This window comes from Haplochromis burtoni, unplaced genomic scaffold (assembly GCF_018398535.1).
Source record: "Haplochromis burtoni strain Fernald_Lab_line unplaced genomic scaffold, NCSU_Asbu1 Contig_94, whole genome shotgun sequence".
Lineage (NCBI taxonomy): Eukaryota > Metazoa > Chordata > Actinopteri > Cichliformes > Cichlidae > Haplochromis > Haplochromis burtoni.
Window position 1 is genome coordinate 709,437 of NW_024582455.1, and position 17,833 is coordinate 727,269.

Consider the following 17,833-nt stretch of genomic DNA (forward strand, 5'->3'; position numbering starts at 1 on the left):
AGAGCAAGGAAAATGAAGGTGGTCCCTGGGCGTGATGGGAGAACGAGGAAAAGGCAGATTAAATGATGCTTGATGCTTTGTAAGGAAAATGCATTTGTGGGTTGAGCAGTAGTAATTCAATTCAATTCAATTCAATTTTATTTATATAGCGCCAAATCACAACAACAGTTGCCTCAAGGCGCTTTATATTGTACAGTAGATCCTACAATAATAGATACAGAGAAAAACCCAACAATCCCATGACCCCCTATGATCAAGCACTTTGGCGACAGTGGGAAGAAAAACTCCCTTTTAACAGGAAGAAACCTCCGGCAGAACCAGGCTCAGGGAGGGGTGGCCATCTGCTGCGACCGGTTGGGGTGAGAGAAGGAAAACAGGATAAAGACACAAACTCAGTAGAGTTGAGTTTACACATGAAAAACTTGCCGGATCTCCTCTGCCAATACCAAACAGCTTATTCTGCTATTGGCCCTTATTTGGTGTCAGTTATTGGATTGGATGATTGGAGTTTGATGAAACAAGACATTAGGAATTTAATCATTTATCCATTTAACAAACAAGGGCTTCAGTATCATGTGGAAGAACCATACACAGAGAGCCATACTGGTGTTCACTCTGTGTTGTAGCGTCCTGATGACACCGAGTTTATGCTCCAGTGGATGATGAGAGTCAAACCTTACATACTGATCTGTATACGTTGGTTTATGGTACACATCAACATTTAAATGTCACCCATTACTGATGGAAATCTCACAGTCTAAGAAGGCTAATCTGTCACTTTTTATATCCTCCCTGCTGAACTTGATGTGTTGGTCCACCGAGTTAATGTGATCAGTGAATTGTAGTAGTAGCAGTTCTGAGATTTGATTTTCACCCAGGTGTCATACCTGAACCAACGACTTAACAGAGCCCTCTTTTCCACTTCTTCCATGTTCAAGTTGGCCACCATGGGTGAAACTGGGGAACCCATGGCACACCCACGTTTCTGACACAGTTCCAAGAGCCAACACACTTGGTCGGTGCTGAGAGTGGTCCTGTTGCTGAGGTTGGGGTGTAACATAGTACGAGATCATTGTTTCATCTGCCTCCATAATGCCATCTCTCACCTTCTCAACAAAATCCAAGCTGTTCTTGATGTGGTGTTTAGAGCTGCCTACCAACAGGTTGAGGGTCAAAGCCAGAAAATTTGAGATGTTATAGGTGACCAAGCTGATCATACAGACAATTGGTGTTAGAGGACTCCAGGCTGGAGAAACTGATCAGGAGGGCTAGCTCTGTGGTCGGCATGAAGCTGGACACTCTGGTGACAGTGGCAGAGAAAAGGACATTAAAGAAACTGATGGACATTATGGACAATGCCAGGCATCCTCTGCACACGGCCATTAACAACCAGAAGAGTCTGTTCAGTGACAGGTTGCTTCTCCCCAAGACAAGAACTAACAGACTTAAAAACTCCTTTGTCCCACACGCCATCAGACTGTTTAACTCCTCTCTGGAGGGGAGAGGGAGGGGAAACAGGAGGACAAAGGAGGGGGGAACAACTAAGCTGTAGTGCCTCTTCACCTCACTGTGCAATACCTTTGTGCAATACTTTTGTAAATAGTCAACATGGTGCAATAGACTCAATACTTGAAATGTGCAATTCACTTGTATTTTTATTTTTTATTCCTATTTATTCTATTTATCCCCTTGTATATTTTATTTATATTTGTCTCTGTATTTATATATGTGTGTGTGTGTGTGTGTGTGTGTGTGTGTGTGTGTGTGTGTGTGTGAGTGTGTGTGTGTGTGTGTGTGTAGTTGTATATATATATATATTCTTACTGTAACTTCGGTCGTTGCTGTGCTTTTTTGGAAATCGAATTTCCCAGAGGAACCCACCCGAGGGATTAATAAAGTTCTATCTTATCTTATCTTATCTTATCTTAGAGGTACACCCTGTTTGTGTATCTTTGGTAAACCATACACAGTGGGTCTCATTTCAGGGGCTCATAAGTATTTTTGTCACTGAGCAGTGACAAAACTTAGCAAAACCATGCACCTAACCTTTTCTGCTGGAAGGATGATAATGTTGTGTCATTACTAAGCGATATGAGCGCCTTCCTCTCCTCCATGCTGATTAATGATCAAGAAACTGACCTCACAGCCCATTGTTTGTCAGTGATGGTAGTTTCAGTCATTATGCAGATGTACTGTTTGGGAACACCTGCAGTCAGCTGAGAAGAAGTCACCTGGATTTGTGACGGAACATTTTTCCCACTAAAAACACTACATCCAGATGAACAGAATCAACTTTTTGAGATTTCCTTTTGAGCATGAATCAAGACAGCGATCTTCTTTATGTGTTGTTAAAGCTAAACTACAACTAAAATGGGTATTTGTGCTGTTAAAATGTGTCCATATGGAAACTATGGCTGGGGAGAAAAGGCCCTGCAAAAATGTTCTACTAGAAAGATTTATGCCATTTCTGTGTTTCAATGGTCTGTTATCTGTGATTTAGTGAGTGGTTGATTTGCTTTTACTGCATGTTCTGTTCTGTTTGTTTGATATCAGTCAAATTTAATTGAATTTCATTTTATTTGGTCTCAACAGATTGCTGAAAGCACATTACCTTCCAGCAGGTGGCAGTGTCGCCTGCTTCTCTGCCCCATTTAACTCTCACTCAAAGACTCTCAAAGTCAAGCCAGTGGAGCAGATGACAGCCTGCTTCCATCCCATTGCTCAGTCCAAATGCTTGGAGACTGGGGAAGAAAACCCCAAATTTTAATTCTAATTGACACGTGAAATTTGCATTGACTTTTTTGCCAACTAAATCAGAATATAAATGAACTGTAAAAGACACAACAACTGATGAACAATGGTGTAGCTTTCAGCTGACAAACATTCTTCCCTAATTCACAGTTAATTCCCTTTGCTAAACAACAGGCATCGCATCACCATATTAGCTCTAGCAGGACCAGCCTGACTCACACACCACATGTATTTAGTTAGTGTCAGACTGAAAGGGACGAGTGTGTTCCTAAAACACGTTCCACAATCTGCCAGTGTTCTTGCAATAGTACAAAGGGCTTCAGGGTGTTGGTTGTGGCTCACTTGTAAATTGAGCACTGGGGACACACTGAAAAGCAACAGCTACGACAGAAAGTGATGGAGCCAGTAGGGCGTTATAACTGGTACCTTGTTTACCTCTAGAGTGGAAAGGAGAGGAGATTAGAAAGAGGCAGAAAGATGCTGTGATGGGAGCTTCGGGCAGATTACACAATGGATGGAGCAGAGGATAAGATATCTAGACTGCTGACCCTTCGTGTGGGTCAAGTTACAAAAACACATTCCCACAGTGTATTCTAGGAGCAACTTAGAACCTGTGTCTCCAGTAAAATAAATGCTAATAATTGACAAAGTTGTCCTGAAACAGGCTTCTTGTTATAAATTTGACTTGTCAAGCGATATTCAAGAAGAGAACTTGTAAATACCAAACACACCTCCTTTTGCAGCTCTCCCCTTACCCCACTACCAGCTTATGCATGTATTTCATATAGAACTGGCAGCTAGCTCAGCCAGATCCAAGTTCTCTGCTCACCAATTTTTACTTCTCACAAGGACCTTTTAACTTTTTGTACTCACCCGATCAGCTCATTAAAGAACTGAGTTTCCAAAGCTTACATTAAACATAGATATAAGCACTGCGATATTACCTACTGGTTTTAGACTCCACAACCTCAACAAAGGTGCTTTGGTCTCTGTTTTTTCTTTTCTTTCTTTTCTTTTTTGAAGGTAAAAGTGGGCATGTTTGGACAAGAAGGATTTGTGCTAACACTAGCAAGCTTGGTTAGCAGCTAATACTAGCAAACTTGGTTAGCAGCTAATACTAGCAAACTTGGTTAGCAGCTAGCAGTAGCAAGTTTGGTTAATTGTTTCATTCTAACCCTGAAATGCTACAATCTGGTAATTGGAAGCTGTCTGCCTGTTGCAGGTTTATATGAGGGTGAAGCACTAGGCTCCAGATTCAGACAAGCAATCCCCTCTCATCTTGCTTTAGATGTCTTCCACGGCTCATACTGTCAGTGAAAAAACCACAACTCCGGCATATGGCTGACATGCACAAGGCATTATGCACACCACATTGCGTGCATGGATTAAAAAGGAAATGCATTTGCTCTCTGTCTCTAGCTCTTATTCTTCCCCGAGCACTTAAATCTTATATTGTTCCTGGATCTTAAAAGCCACCCAAAACTAACACTAAGTGTAGCTTTTTGCATCTTAGGCGCGACTGTCGGTGGCCTGAGAATCTCCAGCCATGCTTGTGGGTCTGTGCTGTAAGGTTGTTCTTAGGCTGCATTCTGGTCATGTACTTCAGGCCATAATTATGAGTTTTAGGGGGAAAACCATTGATATCAACTTCCGAGTTGCAATCCCAAGTTGGAAAAATAAGGGGCACAGAAGCATTTCCAGTTAGCTAACTGCAATGTCAACAGCAGAGGATTGCTGACAACGTGTCTGCACAGATACCAGTGCTCGCATTTCAGAATTAACCAATATTTATACTATCTGTATATGTCTGTCTATGAAACACATTTTTAAACCTGTATTGTGTTTTAACGGCCAGCAGAGGGAGAGGTCTCTAGTTTTCAAGCAATTGAGATTACTAAAGTATTTGAATTCTTGGTTTACTACTGATTGATTAACTCAATAAATATTTTACTAATGGTTTTATGATCTTATTCACCAGTTTTGAGTGTCAATAAATTAAGAGTTTGGTTTGCCCTAGCCAGCGTATCATATCATACAGGTGTACATACAGTGCTTAGACCACCTGTATTTTTAAATGTTTTTTTTTAATGATAATACTGTAATGTAATGTTTACATGCACATACACACACACACACACACACACACACACACACACACACACACACACATACCTGTTGTTATCTGTTTAGATTTTTCAGGAAGAACTACTTATTTGGTGTCTGGAGCACCATAGACAGTACAGATTCATCCTGTGGGCAGCAAGACCCAGACAATTACACAATTACGGAGACAGTAATTCAGCCACAGCCTGTTGACTGTGGACTTAAAAGTCAGACTGGCAAGGTTAAATTTAGAGACATTTCTTTCTGTCTGAAACACACAAACACTTACATCACTGTATATGTGAATGTAAAGTGAAGGGAAATACAGCCAAACCAGGGCAAAGTACTTCCATTTATTTTCTCACAAGCAGCTATCCTCATGATGATTCTGTGACACCACTTCGGCTGTAGGGACACTGTCCAATTACGGTCGGCCACACAACCTGGTCCACGGAGGGATTAAAAAAACTCAGACACAATGAAGGTGTGACACATGAGGACTGGATAGAGACAGATAACCAGTGGGAATGGTAGGCAAAAAAGATTAGGATGGGTGTAGATGTTGGGAGGTAGAGAGACAGAGACGACATAATGAAAGGCAGTGAATGAAAACATCCCATGTAAAGTGTCTGTCAAAGGACTCACAGAGGATTCGGTGTGTGCTTGGTGAGAAGAGCCATGGCAGCTTCTTCTGAAGTCAGCACTGAAAAGCAGGGACACACACACACACACACACACACACACACTAACTTTCACAACTCTCACAGCCTCTTTCATAGACAATAGATACGCTCTTACACAAGAGTAGAAATTCACTGCTTGCACACTCACACAGCATGCAGCATGAGTCATGTTCGGTTGAAGTTGCTTCTGCCTCAAGTACATCAACTTTCTGACTTTATGAGTAACAGGCGTTTTACTGTCTAAGGTGACAGCTTGAAGATTGATAGGTAGATATTTTCATGCTTCTTTCAGGCTAAGTTAAGCACACCATCTCCTGACTCCAGCTTCATATGTAATAGACAGACACGAGGGGTGTTATTGATCCCATCAACTAACTTTTCTAGAAAGAAAATGAAGCGTGCTTACCAGACAATGTTGAATTATTCCCTTAATGACTCACTGCAGAGGAGCAAGGGGGAAAAAAATCAGCTGATTTTTATTGACTGACAGGCGAGTGATCTGGGCTGTGTTAAACCCATCAGCTTCAATTCTCTGGTCCTCTTCGGAATTGATTTGAGGCCAGCTGCTTAGGGAGCCGGTGGTCTACTTTCTACAATGAGGCTCATTTCATCCAAACCTTTATTACTCACAGAGGCTTACTTGCCCGTGTTTCCGTACGCTTTTAATACCGTTGCAGGTGAGATGAGCACAGCTGGAATTGGACTGGGATGATGGAGAGGGAGTTAATATTGATATGAACTGACATTAGGTGGATCACAGTGGTTACTGTGAGCACACACCACACCTAAATCCAAACAAACCAGTGTGATCGTCATTACCTGAACTGGTTTGGCTTTTGTGGCAAGGTGCATTAGAAGTGAGAAATAAGCTTGCTGAGCCATTAGTTTTGGATAAATCAATAGTTTTAGATAAATCCATAAACAATGTCAGCTTTAAGTTATTTATTTAAGTATGCAACATTAATCAAAGACAAAAAAGATCAGGAAATGTTCTATGGAATGGTTGGATTACATATTGTGTGTGTCACCAAGACATAGTCTCAATTATAGAAATATTTTCTTATATACTTTTTCATAACAAAAAGTAGAACCAGTGCTCCAAGTTCACGTTAATACACTGCAAAGGCACTGAGCCGTTGTGATTAAGCTCAGCGTAAAACTATGTAAGGCATGAAGTGGTCTCCACCCTGCCTCAGCTCTAAAAGCGAGAGTGTAACAGGAAGTGCGGAGAAGCCGACACACAAAATAAAAGCACACATGTAGACACCTTCAGGGAAAAAATAGCATTTGGCAACAAAAGCTCACAAAAACACTCCACGACGTCGTTCGGTGCGTGTTCTTATAACGCCATGCCTGTAGACTGGACACAAATTCGCTTTAAAAAAATGCCGTTTTTAAGTGAAGCGTTTCTCTTCGGGCGTCGTGACCGGAAACGCTTTGCTGGGCTGCTAGCTTAACGCTAGTCACCTTTTCTTGATCCCGACCCTCCAGCCAATCAGCGGCTGTCAGGGACACATGAACGGCGATAATATCCGCGGAACAGCCGCTGCAGGCAGGAGGAACAAAGAAAGCCGCTCGCTGTTCGTAAGGCGTCCTTTCACTTCGTCAACACGGACGTATACCGTGTTGGATTAGGTCTGTGTGGGTTTTTGTTTGTCTTTAGCGTAAAGTCATTACCGTAACTATTACATGTTATTCTACGTATTAATTCCGAGCAGTCGTTTTCACTGAGGAAAGAGGAAACTTGGCGTCGTGAGAGGTGGTTTAGTTTTTTTTTTTTTTTCGTCGGGTCGTCTTTCTCGAAACCCTCCAGCTTTGGATGCGCTTGCCGGAGGTCTGTGTGTGGTAAGTTAGTTTTTCTTTTTCTATCAGTCAGAAACTACAGAGTCTGTAAAGGACGCTCGTCGCTTTGCATTGCGGGAAGCAGAAAACTCCTCGAACTCAAACTTTGCCTGTTTGATTTCTGAGGCTCGCGAAAGCGACGTTACCTTCTTCTCACGAACAGCCCGGAGACGGGAGCGTTCTCCCGAAATCACTAAATGTTCGGGTCTTGTTTTCGTGCTCCCCTCCTTGATGACAGACGACACAAAGAATAACTAAACTTAAAGGTGTTTTCTGAGTATTTCGGCATAAGCTTTTTGAGAGCAGGTCGGTCATTGTTATGTTTAAGGCTAACTTGTTGAGCAGCTAGGACTGGCGCTTCAGCTGGCGTATATAGGCTTGGTATACTCATCTAAATGACTTCGTAGGGAGGCAGTCGTTCCCGGATGCATTAAGATGACATTGCTGCAGCATTAAGTCAATCGACCTGTATTGTAGTTGACTAAAATGTGTCAACACCAAACTATTTTATTTATTTATTTTATTTATTTCTTTGCCGTTTTAAAGGATCATGCATGAAACTAGTTTTCCTTGTGTTTATAAGCACAGTTTTCACCACCTGAATGCCTGAGGTCTTGAGATGTTTTCACATGTGTGTTGTTTGATTGGTTTAATTTCGCTAGTTGGTGAACTTCTTTTTCTGAAACGGGCTGTTTTCCATGTGAGCAAAACAAGGTAGGTAGCAGAGTGTGTTTCAACCAATAGCAGCTAGGCTGTTTGACTCCATTCAGTGGCCATTTAATCTTAAGCCTGCCTGCTATTCAAGGCTAAACGCCTAGCCTGTAACCACACCATCTGCTTTGCCCTCCAGGGTATTGTCAGGCTACTGTCCAGATCAAGTGTTATGGGAGATTTGTGTGGGTGGACCACAGCAGATGGTAAGATGGAGAGCATAGCTGGCTGATGTGGCAGCTAGGCAAACCATTGTGGTGGTTGGTTGGATCGTGTTTTTAGTTGTCAACAGTGTAATAAACAAAAGCCAGAATCTTTCAACAGGCAAGCACTTTCCACAGCTCCATCAGAGGCAGCACTGAACATGGTGTGAATGTTAACTAGCTTCCCATACAGTACAACGGCAAGCTTATCTTCTCCTAATAGAGGAGCTAATGACCCCTGCACTCCACTTCCAGCCATCAGGATTTCGACCCTGTGGCTATCATGACGTCAGCTCACCTCACTTTGACCATGCATAAATGTAAACATGGCGTTAGAAGTCAGCAGTTGAGTTCTGATTTATGTTTAGTTTATATTATGGGTCATCTTCAGTCATATAAAAGATAGTAGCCACTTCATGCATTTAAAAAGCAGGGAATTGGTGTTTCTTCAGCTTCTGGATTTTTATGGCTGATTGGAGCCCACTGACTGTGTGTGATAACAAACCGCCTCTGTGACATAGTTTAACCTGCTCAAGTAGACCTTACTTAATAATCAGTGATCTGGATTGATTTTTAGTGAGTGGGGTCTTTGGATGTGCATTTCCCCCATATAGGAATCTCACCAATTGGTGCTATGAGGTTCACGAATGCAACATAATTGCTCATCACATACTAGTTTTGTAAAATCTTTATGATAAACTGATCATAAGGTTATGCCACTCAGATTGTGATAGATAAATGAATTTTCCACCTTCAGACTATACTGAATGTGTCTTTTGTTCACCAAGGTACCAACTACCGCCATTTATTTATCCACATCTAATGCAAGCCATAGATCGTTGTGACGTATGCAGAAGTGGTGCAGTAGACCCTTTCTGGCTCTTATTTACTGCTTTCCATCAATAATCTACATATAACAGAAAGACCATAAATTCTTCGGCGTAGCATTTCTGATATTTCTATAGTCTGAACCACGAGTTACACTTGGACAACTTTCTAAGGTTTGTGTGGATCCAAACATTGAAAGACTGAGCCCTAAAAATGGCAAGGTCATTTGGTGCAGCAGTTGGAGTCTCCAGTTATCTGATATACAGTTTGAACAGAGCATAAATTCTGCTTTACTGTCTCCTCCGGCTGTTACAAACCCTGTCCTGCCAATGTCTCTAAAAATGAGACTATCTGCTTTTTTGTTCAGGATGTGGTCAGGAAATCTATTCTTAATATTTGTTGTGTTTTTTTTTTTTTTTTTTTTTTTTTTTAAACAAACTCTCTTTGCTGCTAGGATGTTACCTTTGAGACACCATGTATAGCTCTCCCTTTTATTTTAAAGTTTTTAACATAAAATGTGGTTTGGACAAACCCTTGTGCTTACGGATACTCGTTTACTTCACAGGGATCAAAGTGTACCCTAGTGGACTCGCGGATGTGGCAAGAATAAATCCCCTTTTCTATTGGACCTACTTGGATCAACTCGGCATGGTTCGCTATGGTTTTCAGGTTTTTCCATTAGGTCACAGTACCTGGTTCTTTTGTTAGTACCTGCTCGCCCGGGCTTCCAAGCGATCCAAGTAGGTACTAAAATGTGATGTCTTAAGACTGCATGCCTGTGGTGTCACTTGATGAATTATGAGAGCGACTTATTCATATAAACCACTTTTTTTTTTTTTTTTTTTTTTTTTAAACCTGGCAACAAGGGAGAATGCAACAAAAAAACAATGCTGTGGTCGCTGAGTCTGATAAAAAGCTCACACACCGAGCAGCAGGTATATTCTTGCCTAGACGTCCACCTTTGTTGTAGTGTTGCGGGACTCTCAGACGCGTTGCAATCGGAGTCGAGTTGTGGCGATCCAAGGTGAGTCGATCTGAGTAGGTACTAATGGAAAAGGGGCTTTAAATCCACTTGAGTCAGTCTGCACCAACAAGTGGAAATCTTCTGTGATGTGACTCTTTGCCAAAAGGGACTTGACTCGGTTGGTTGCCAGAAATATACTGGTTAACCTTGAGTTTAACCAGTATACTTCTGGTTAACTCAGGGTTTCCATAGGTGAGAGTGCTGTGGAGGGATTATTCATCTCCCACTCCAGCATTTGTCTCCAGATCGCTCAGTGTCTCATGATCCACTTATGGTAGCATACACAGGATAGCCGTCAGCTTTCTGGTCTCCCTGAGGCAGTCAGTCCCTTTGTGTAAACATCCTGTGGTGATGGCAGGCTTGCAGAGACTGGTGGTTGTCTTTGTGAGATGGACTCTATGGTCGGTGTCCAACTCATGTCTAATGTTAAAAGACCCTGTGTCCTCGATCACCATCAAGGACACAGGCTCAGGCTTTTTTTTTTTTTTTTTGTGTCGTCTTTGTGTTATTTTCTTTTTTAAAATTTTATTTTATATAATGTTCATATAGTATTAGAACGTTTGTTTTAAATAATTACAATATTCAAGAAAGTAATCGCAATTTCTGCCGTAAGGGAGCAGTTGTGCTAGTCAGGCAATCATAGATGGCGTCATTATCACAAGCTTATACAGAATGCTAAAATGTGCTTTGATGGTGGTTAGAATATCTGTATGGATGTCCCAGTAAAATATAAACGTGGGACACGTGACAGAGCCTCTGATGACCGATGTGGATACTTTCCAATTCAAACATTGTCAGGAAAGAGCACTGTGCTGAAATAAAAACGCAACAGAAGGGTGTGTAACCCAATTTTCAAGCAGCACTTGCAATGCTCATAATTTTTTAATAAGTGGAAAAAAAATGGATTGAAACTGTTAGGAGACACTTTCCCTCCATAGACAAAAATTGAATACTGTCTCTCTAGTACCTGCTGGAGGGATTCCAGCAGAATTCCACTTTTATCTGTCCGGTTAATCCCTCCATCCCACGCTCACTTTAACAGAGACTTGCACTCGGTAGTAAAGATGTACACTCAGAGCCCAGGCTGTTTCACCAGAGCAAGGCTGTAGTCAGTGTGTCTGATGCTGACTCAGTAGAATGTTAATGTTGTGAAATCTCATTAAGAGCAAGCCAGTGCTGAGCAGGGCCCAGCCTGGGCTTTACGGGACAGCAGGTCATTTTAAAAGGCCGGCAGTGTCCCTGTGTTTGCACTCTTGTAATAGGATCTAATTACTTGAGTGGCTCACAGTGAATTGAACGGCTCTTTTAAATTGCTCCCACTCATGTTTAGTTGCTCTTAAAGGCAGTTTAAATGATTTTTTTTTCTCTTTTTTTTTTTTCTTAACAAGTGTTACTGATGGAGGATAACAGTTTTCAGAGAGGCTTTAGTCCAAAGGGCAAATGCTGGATGGATTTGCCCTAAGGCTTTAGCCACTCTTGTTGGCTGGGGTTGGGGGTGGAGAAACAAATCCACCTATTGTTTTTGTTGCCCTGTCCTGATAAGGGTGATTGAACAGCAGGGACTGTATGCAAAGCAGCAACATTTCCCACCAGGTTCAGCTGTGACTACCACTGGCTTTCAGATGGGTCGTTTGTGGCCTTTGTCTGCTATTGAATAATAGTGTCCACCCAGTCTCTATCATGACACTGATAATGGACTGTATTGATGCAAAGCCTCTTCGTCTTTTAAGCAAAAGGTTTCCTTTAATATGCAAAACAATTGAGAAAACCCTGCTCATTGCATTCTTACTTCAGGCACTGAATGTATGACTAGAACATCAGAATACTGCGTGCCACCTGGTGGTACCTGGTGCTATTTAGGTTTTTTTTTTTTTTTTTATTTAAACCCAGCCCTCCAGGCACACCAAGGATTTTCTCAGCAGAGTGTGTAGAGGGAGCGACAAAATACCAGGGCTGTTTATCTTTCACATCTAAGAAGGATGTGGTGTAAAGAGCTCCTCTTGGAGAAAGTTTCCACCTACGCTTCTGTACTTTTCACAGAAGCTGGGCACAGTGTGTATAGAAGTACAAACTCCTATGAATGAAAATTACTCTTGTAGAGCTGCACCCAAATGTTCAGCTACTTAGGATATTTGTTTACTGGTTTTATTTTGGGGATGTCATGATCATCCTGTAGTCTCTATTTTCCTGTCTTGAAACTGTCTATGAGCCAAGCTTTCATTAGTTTTAGCTAGTGCTGGGCGATATGGAAAACATATTTATCACGATATGAGTTATTTTATATCACGATATACCACCTGACCTGTGGGCATCGGGAAAGTACGCAGTCTGTAAACAGCGAGCGCAGAGGGTGCAGTCTTTGTTAATGAAATGGATGGTTACGCTCATGTAGGGCTGCGTATCTCTGCTCGTCCATAGGTCAGTCGTCAAGGCATAATGCACGACACTGCAAACATCCTTCTCTACTTTGGCCCGGCATGCGTCATACAAGCGAGGCAACTTGACTTTACTGAAGTGCTTACGTACCTCGGATCATGGACTTTGACGAGGTCACGAAAGCTGTCCTTCTCAACTACATAAACGGGGATCATGCCTTTACAAATGTAACGCGAGATGGCTCCTGTGGTTTGTTTATGGCTCTGGGACGTTTTCTCACAAGGGCCTTGTGTGAAAGACTGTTGTATCTTTGGCTGGCTATAGTTTTTCTTTTCCCAACTTGCTGCAAAGAAACAGCATGTGCATCAAAATAAACTATTTCCAACAGTGTAATTTGAGTTCTAAGCATCCCAGAAACTATACAGAAAAGCATAAAGTCAAACATAACTTTTAAAAACACCAGCATAGGCTTATAAGGCCCTGAAGGGTAATGGCAGACATGCGATATTTTGCGCTGACCCATATTCCAATTAGAGATGGACCGATCCGATATTGCGTATCGGTCCGATACTGACCTAAATTACTGGATCGGATATCGGAGAAAAATAAAAAATGTAATCCGATCCATTAAATATCACGAAAGCACTTCACAATGCATCACGTGATAGAGCGGCTGTGGCATGCGGGACCTGTCGGTGGTCTGGATAGCATTTGGAGCTTCGCTAGCAACCCGGCATTTCATCTCCGACAAAGTTATCCCGAGAGAAGTAAAGCAAGTGTGTAAGTCCATCTCTGAATGTTTGTAAAGCATTCCTGCGTTAAGCTTAACAAGCGACTGCCTCTTCTTGCTGCTACTTCAATCATGAAACTGCTTAATGATCAGCTGATCGGCTTTTCTGTCGCGAGTCCGTCTCTCTTGTTTGTTTTTGGCCCACTTTGCACCAGAAAGAGGAAACCAGCGGCTGAACAACAGCAGCACGTTTAAGCTTGATAAGCTGTTGTTAGAATTTATTTAATATTACTTTCTACTAGGATCTTTTTCTACGTAGCTGACGGCTGGTAACTGTGCAGGGGCGGATCTAGCAAAGTTTAGCCAGGGGGGCCGATAGGGCATTAACAGGGAAAAGGGGGCACAAAGACATACTTTTCTTTCTTATTCTCATTTAAAATGTCTAGCTTTTAATAAATAATTATCTGACACCCAAAGTTTTAATTTGATGTAAAATGAATAGAAGTCAATTACTGTATATAGTGAACTATTAAGTCTAATATATATACCCTAGTAAGCTATAGTACTTTTTCCTTTGGGAAGGTACCATCTGTGCAGTCTGCAATTTTGTTGAAGAAAGATGTTGAATCTATTTAATATTTCTTGAAAAATAATTGATTTCTGTGCATTTTTTTCACACTGCATCAAATTAAGGTTGATTACGTCGATTAAGCATCATGAGGTGGAGCGTGAGGGGTGGTTCCCTATTTTTTATTTATTTATTTTTGTTGTTGCTGGGAGTTGGAACCCTATTAGTTAGGTTGCTTAATATTTACGCTAAGTACTCTTTAAAATACCAGAATAGGGAGGATGGTGTAGGTTTAAGTTTATTAGATTGATCAGTATTGCTGAACTATGAAATATTTTTTTTTGCATACAGGTATAACAGAATAGCTTTAGTGTAGTTGTTGTTTTAAACTTGAGTATGAACTTATACAAAATGCAGCAAGATATTTAAAAAACAGTTTTGTTGTTAAAAAACACTATATCGGATTCATATCGGTATCGGCAGATATCCAAATTTATGATATCGGACATAAAAAAGTGGTATCGTGCCATCTCTAATTCCAATGTAGGAAGTGATTATGAACAGCTGATCGGATCGGCAAAGCGTGTTTCTGGAATATTATGTTTTTGTTCCTGCAAGGCTTTTTATGCAATTTTTGCAAAGCTATATGTGGAAGGAAACCTGACCTAGGACAAGCTAATGGCATAAGATGTAAGTACAACTCCTCCGGTTTCATATGCAAAAAAATAATTGCGCTAGCTTACGTGGTTCCAGTTCTACAGGGATTTAAAAATAGTTAGGCAAAACGGAGTATGCCTGCTCCGACCGGTTTTAAAGGGTATGATATATTTTGTGTAATTTATAAAATTAGGTTAGAAACGATAGAAGACAAATGGCACGATACACTTTTCTATCTCCACACGATATATATATGTTCATATTTATACTAGGGGTGCAACAATACACAAAATTCACGGTTCGATATTTTTTTCGATACAAAAAAAATGTTCATGCCTTTTTAATTTGTCATTTATTAAATTTTCACGGCACATTCGCACCACATCTCTGTGCGTTCATCATTTGTTTGAAGCCAGCTCACCTCCTGCAACTACTTTTCCGAGAATACGTGCTTCTTTTGTGGTTCGGACTCCTTCTGACATTTCTTTGGAGGTGGAGGAACATCACAGTAATTGCTTAAAGGAGCTTCTTCGACATCTTTAAGAGTTCTAAACAAATGTCTGTCCTCCTCCTGAAAATCTTATGTACGCAAACACGCGTTGCAACTTCTTATCTTGTGCCCGTTTTTTATTTTGACAGCGAATGCGCACCTGCGGACCACTTATGTGCAGCCCTGGTTATTTCGCTTGTCATATTGCAGCCACAGAAATTCTTTTGTCCATGAAACCATAAAGCTGCACTTTCTTTTTGCCTTATAGTCTGATTTGTCATAACTTTTCCGTTTTGTGGTAAGCTTTTCTTTGGCTGTCACTTCTTCACCCTGACCTGTCTTATTTGGCTCAGCAGAACTAAAATATTGTGGCGAGCTCAGACAAGGAGGAGACGGAGGTGTCGTTTGGTCTTGCTTCCCGTGAGCTAGCCAGGGAGCACAGCCGTTTATTGACATCTGCAGAAGAACACTGCCGCTAGCTAACTGCTCAGCGCGGCAACAGCACAGCAACAACAACAACAACACACAGGGCGCCCTCTGACCCCGGAAGGACACACCGTCGCAGCGAGAGGGCGTCACCCGTCACTATGGCAACATAAACAAAACATAACTGTACAAACAGAACCCCGAACAGCCCTGACCCGCTACAATATATATCCTGCTGCTTTTACACACGCACTCACATAACGCTCAGCGATTCTCTGCGCGATCAACCTCTCACATGTTTAAGCTGCTGCGGGAGATTTCACTTGTCATGTTTGCATAGTAAGCTAACGATTGATAAGACGATGTCAGAGGAATTGGTGCGCAAATTATCATCACTCACCAATCAGTGCTGTCGCTCTCTATACACAGTTCGCAGATTGCAAAGTGAAAGCAAAAAACAAGCGCAAATTCAAACGCGATTTCAATATGTCACATATTGACAGTGGCTCACCGATGCCAATGACATAATTACCCAGCTACATTTCCTGAAAGAATGCAAAAGCATTGACATATATTTTTCCTTCCTAGATAGCCCGACGGGCAGGGCAGAGATAGATTTTGGTAGCCCGACTGGAAAAATCGCTAGCCCGGGACGTCGGGCTAGCGATTATTGCGAGCCCTGTATCTGATTGAGGAATCACTCATCTTTGGAAAAGAGAGTTTATTACAGAGAAATGGCTCTTTCCAAAATAAAAGCTATACTATCACGCTTCTTCTGGGCTATATTCTCAGCAGCATATTAAACATATCAGGTCCCCATAAGGAGAATCATGTGCTAACAGCTGTCTAAATGACTCGGGTAAAGTTTGTAGCATGCTGCTTGTTGTTTTTGTCTGCTTCCACTTGTCTTTGCACTAGGATGATGTCGGGTAAATGTGCAGTCATATTCGTTGTGTTCCCACTAGTGCTGTCAGCGTTAATCTCGTTGAAATGACGTTAACGCCACAACACGGCAAATCTCCGTTAACGAGCTACCGATCGCCCGTGCAGTGGGGCTAGACGGCCAACACGTTAACGAGCTAACTGCGCTAACACACTAGTTCCCACCCATGTAATTGAGCATTGCAGTGGCACATCCAACATACTGTTTTACTTTAGTCCATGACCGCTTACCTTCAGGGTCATACGTCACATGAAAACCAAAATAATTCCAAACGCCAGATCTGAATGAGAGTGGGGGAGTCCATGTTGCAAGGAGAGCTTAACTTCTGTCTCGCTAGCTTGCCCTGCGCTCAGTGAATCTGCGTTTGACTACTCCCCTAGGCTGCACTGTCGAGCGCAGATCCACTGAGCGCTCAACACAGACAGCATGTCAGAAGGAAAGTTGATAAAATAAATGAAAAATTTTTGTATTGTTCGATACATATGCGTACCAACCGAAAGCACTGTATCGAACGGTTCAATATCGATACGAGTATCGTTGCACCCTGTGTGTACGTGCACGCACGCGCGCGCGCATGTGTGTATACATTAGGGCTGCCACAAACGATTATTTTGATAGTCGACTAGTCACCAGATTATTTTTGCGATTAGTCGACTAATCAGATCATCATCCATTGGATGTAAAACTACAGCTTATTGCACCAGCAGCATCTGCTCTTATATAACTATCATTAGCTTACAGCTTTAAGTGTTTAAGGTGCTAACTAAAAATAAAGACAAGATGATAGTTTATTAAATTTTAATGAAATTTGCAGATTGTTTCGGTGAAGTTTAATAAACTCCTTGCTATCTAAAATATAACAGGACACCGGAGTATATTCTCGAGCATCTCACACTTCTGATAATCAGCTGTCTGCTTGACGTTTATTCAGCTGTGTAAAAACTATAACTTTAATCTCAGCCAAACCGATTTACTCAGGAACAAATAAAATACTAAAAAAAGCTAAACAATAACATTGTTAAGTTATCTAAGTGACTTATATATGTTTAACCTGAGTAGCGAAAGACAGCGGTGGGTCTCAGGGCACTAGTGAGCCTAGCCCCCGGCTCGCTATCGAGCTAGTGGGTAACAGACGTCTCCGAAAACGTCGGAGCGCTTTTGAAAATATGTGGTGTCTTGATAAACTGAGCAGATATTTGAGGTTTACACAGCTACATTCTCGCCTGAACATATGTTAAACCTTTATTTTGTGACCCAGAAAGAATAATAAGAGTAATATTAAAACTAACTAGCTGCCGCCGTTTGAGCTGGGCTGCGCTATGAATTCTGGGACACATGCTTCTTCTTCTTCTCGGGGTTTAACGGCAGCTGGCATCCTTGTACATGCAGTGCTGCCATCTTCTGTTTCAGTCCGTTATTACACTCTTAAATCCTACTACTTATTCCTGCGTCTTTTGTGATCTTACAAAGCTTCAAACGACGCGTCGACTATTAAATC

The 17,833-nt window shown here is 41.6% G+C and overlaps 1 protein-coding gene across 4 annotated transcripts in view; it reads left to right on the forward strand.

The window, feature by feature from the left end:
* Positions 1 to 7,028: 7,028 nt before the first annotated feature.
* Positions 7,029 to 17,833, forward strand: part of LOC102293082 (SPRY domain-containing SOCS box protein 4) — a 61,997-nt gene continuing 51,192 nt past the window's right edge. For 2 of the 4 annotated variants that reach the window (XM_005926618.3, XM_005926623.3), the window contains exon 1: positions 7,029 to 7,382. The gene's annotated coding sequence lies outside the window, so the exon portion shown is untranslated. Of the gene's footprint in view, positions 9,862 to 17,833 lie in introns of all 4 variants that reach the window. The other 2 variants (XM_005926619.3, XM_014334949.2) reach the window with 2 other exon arrangements.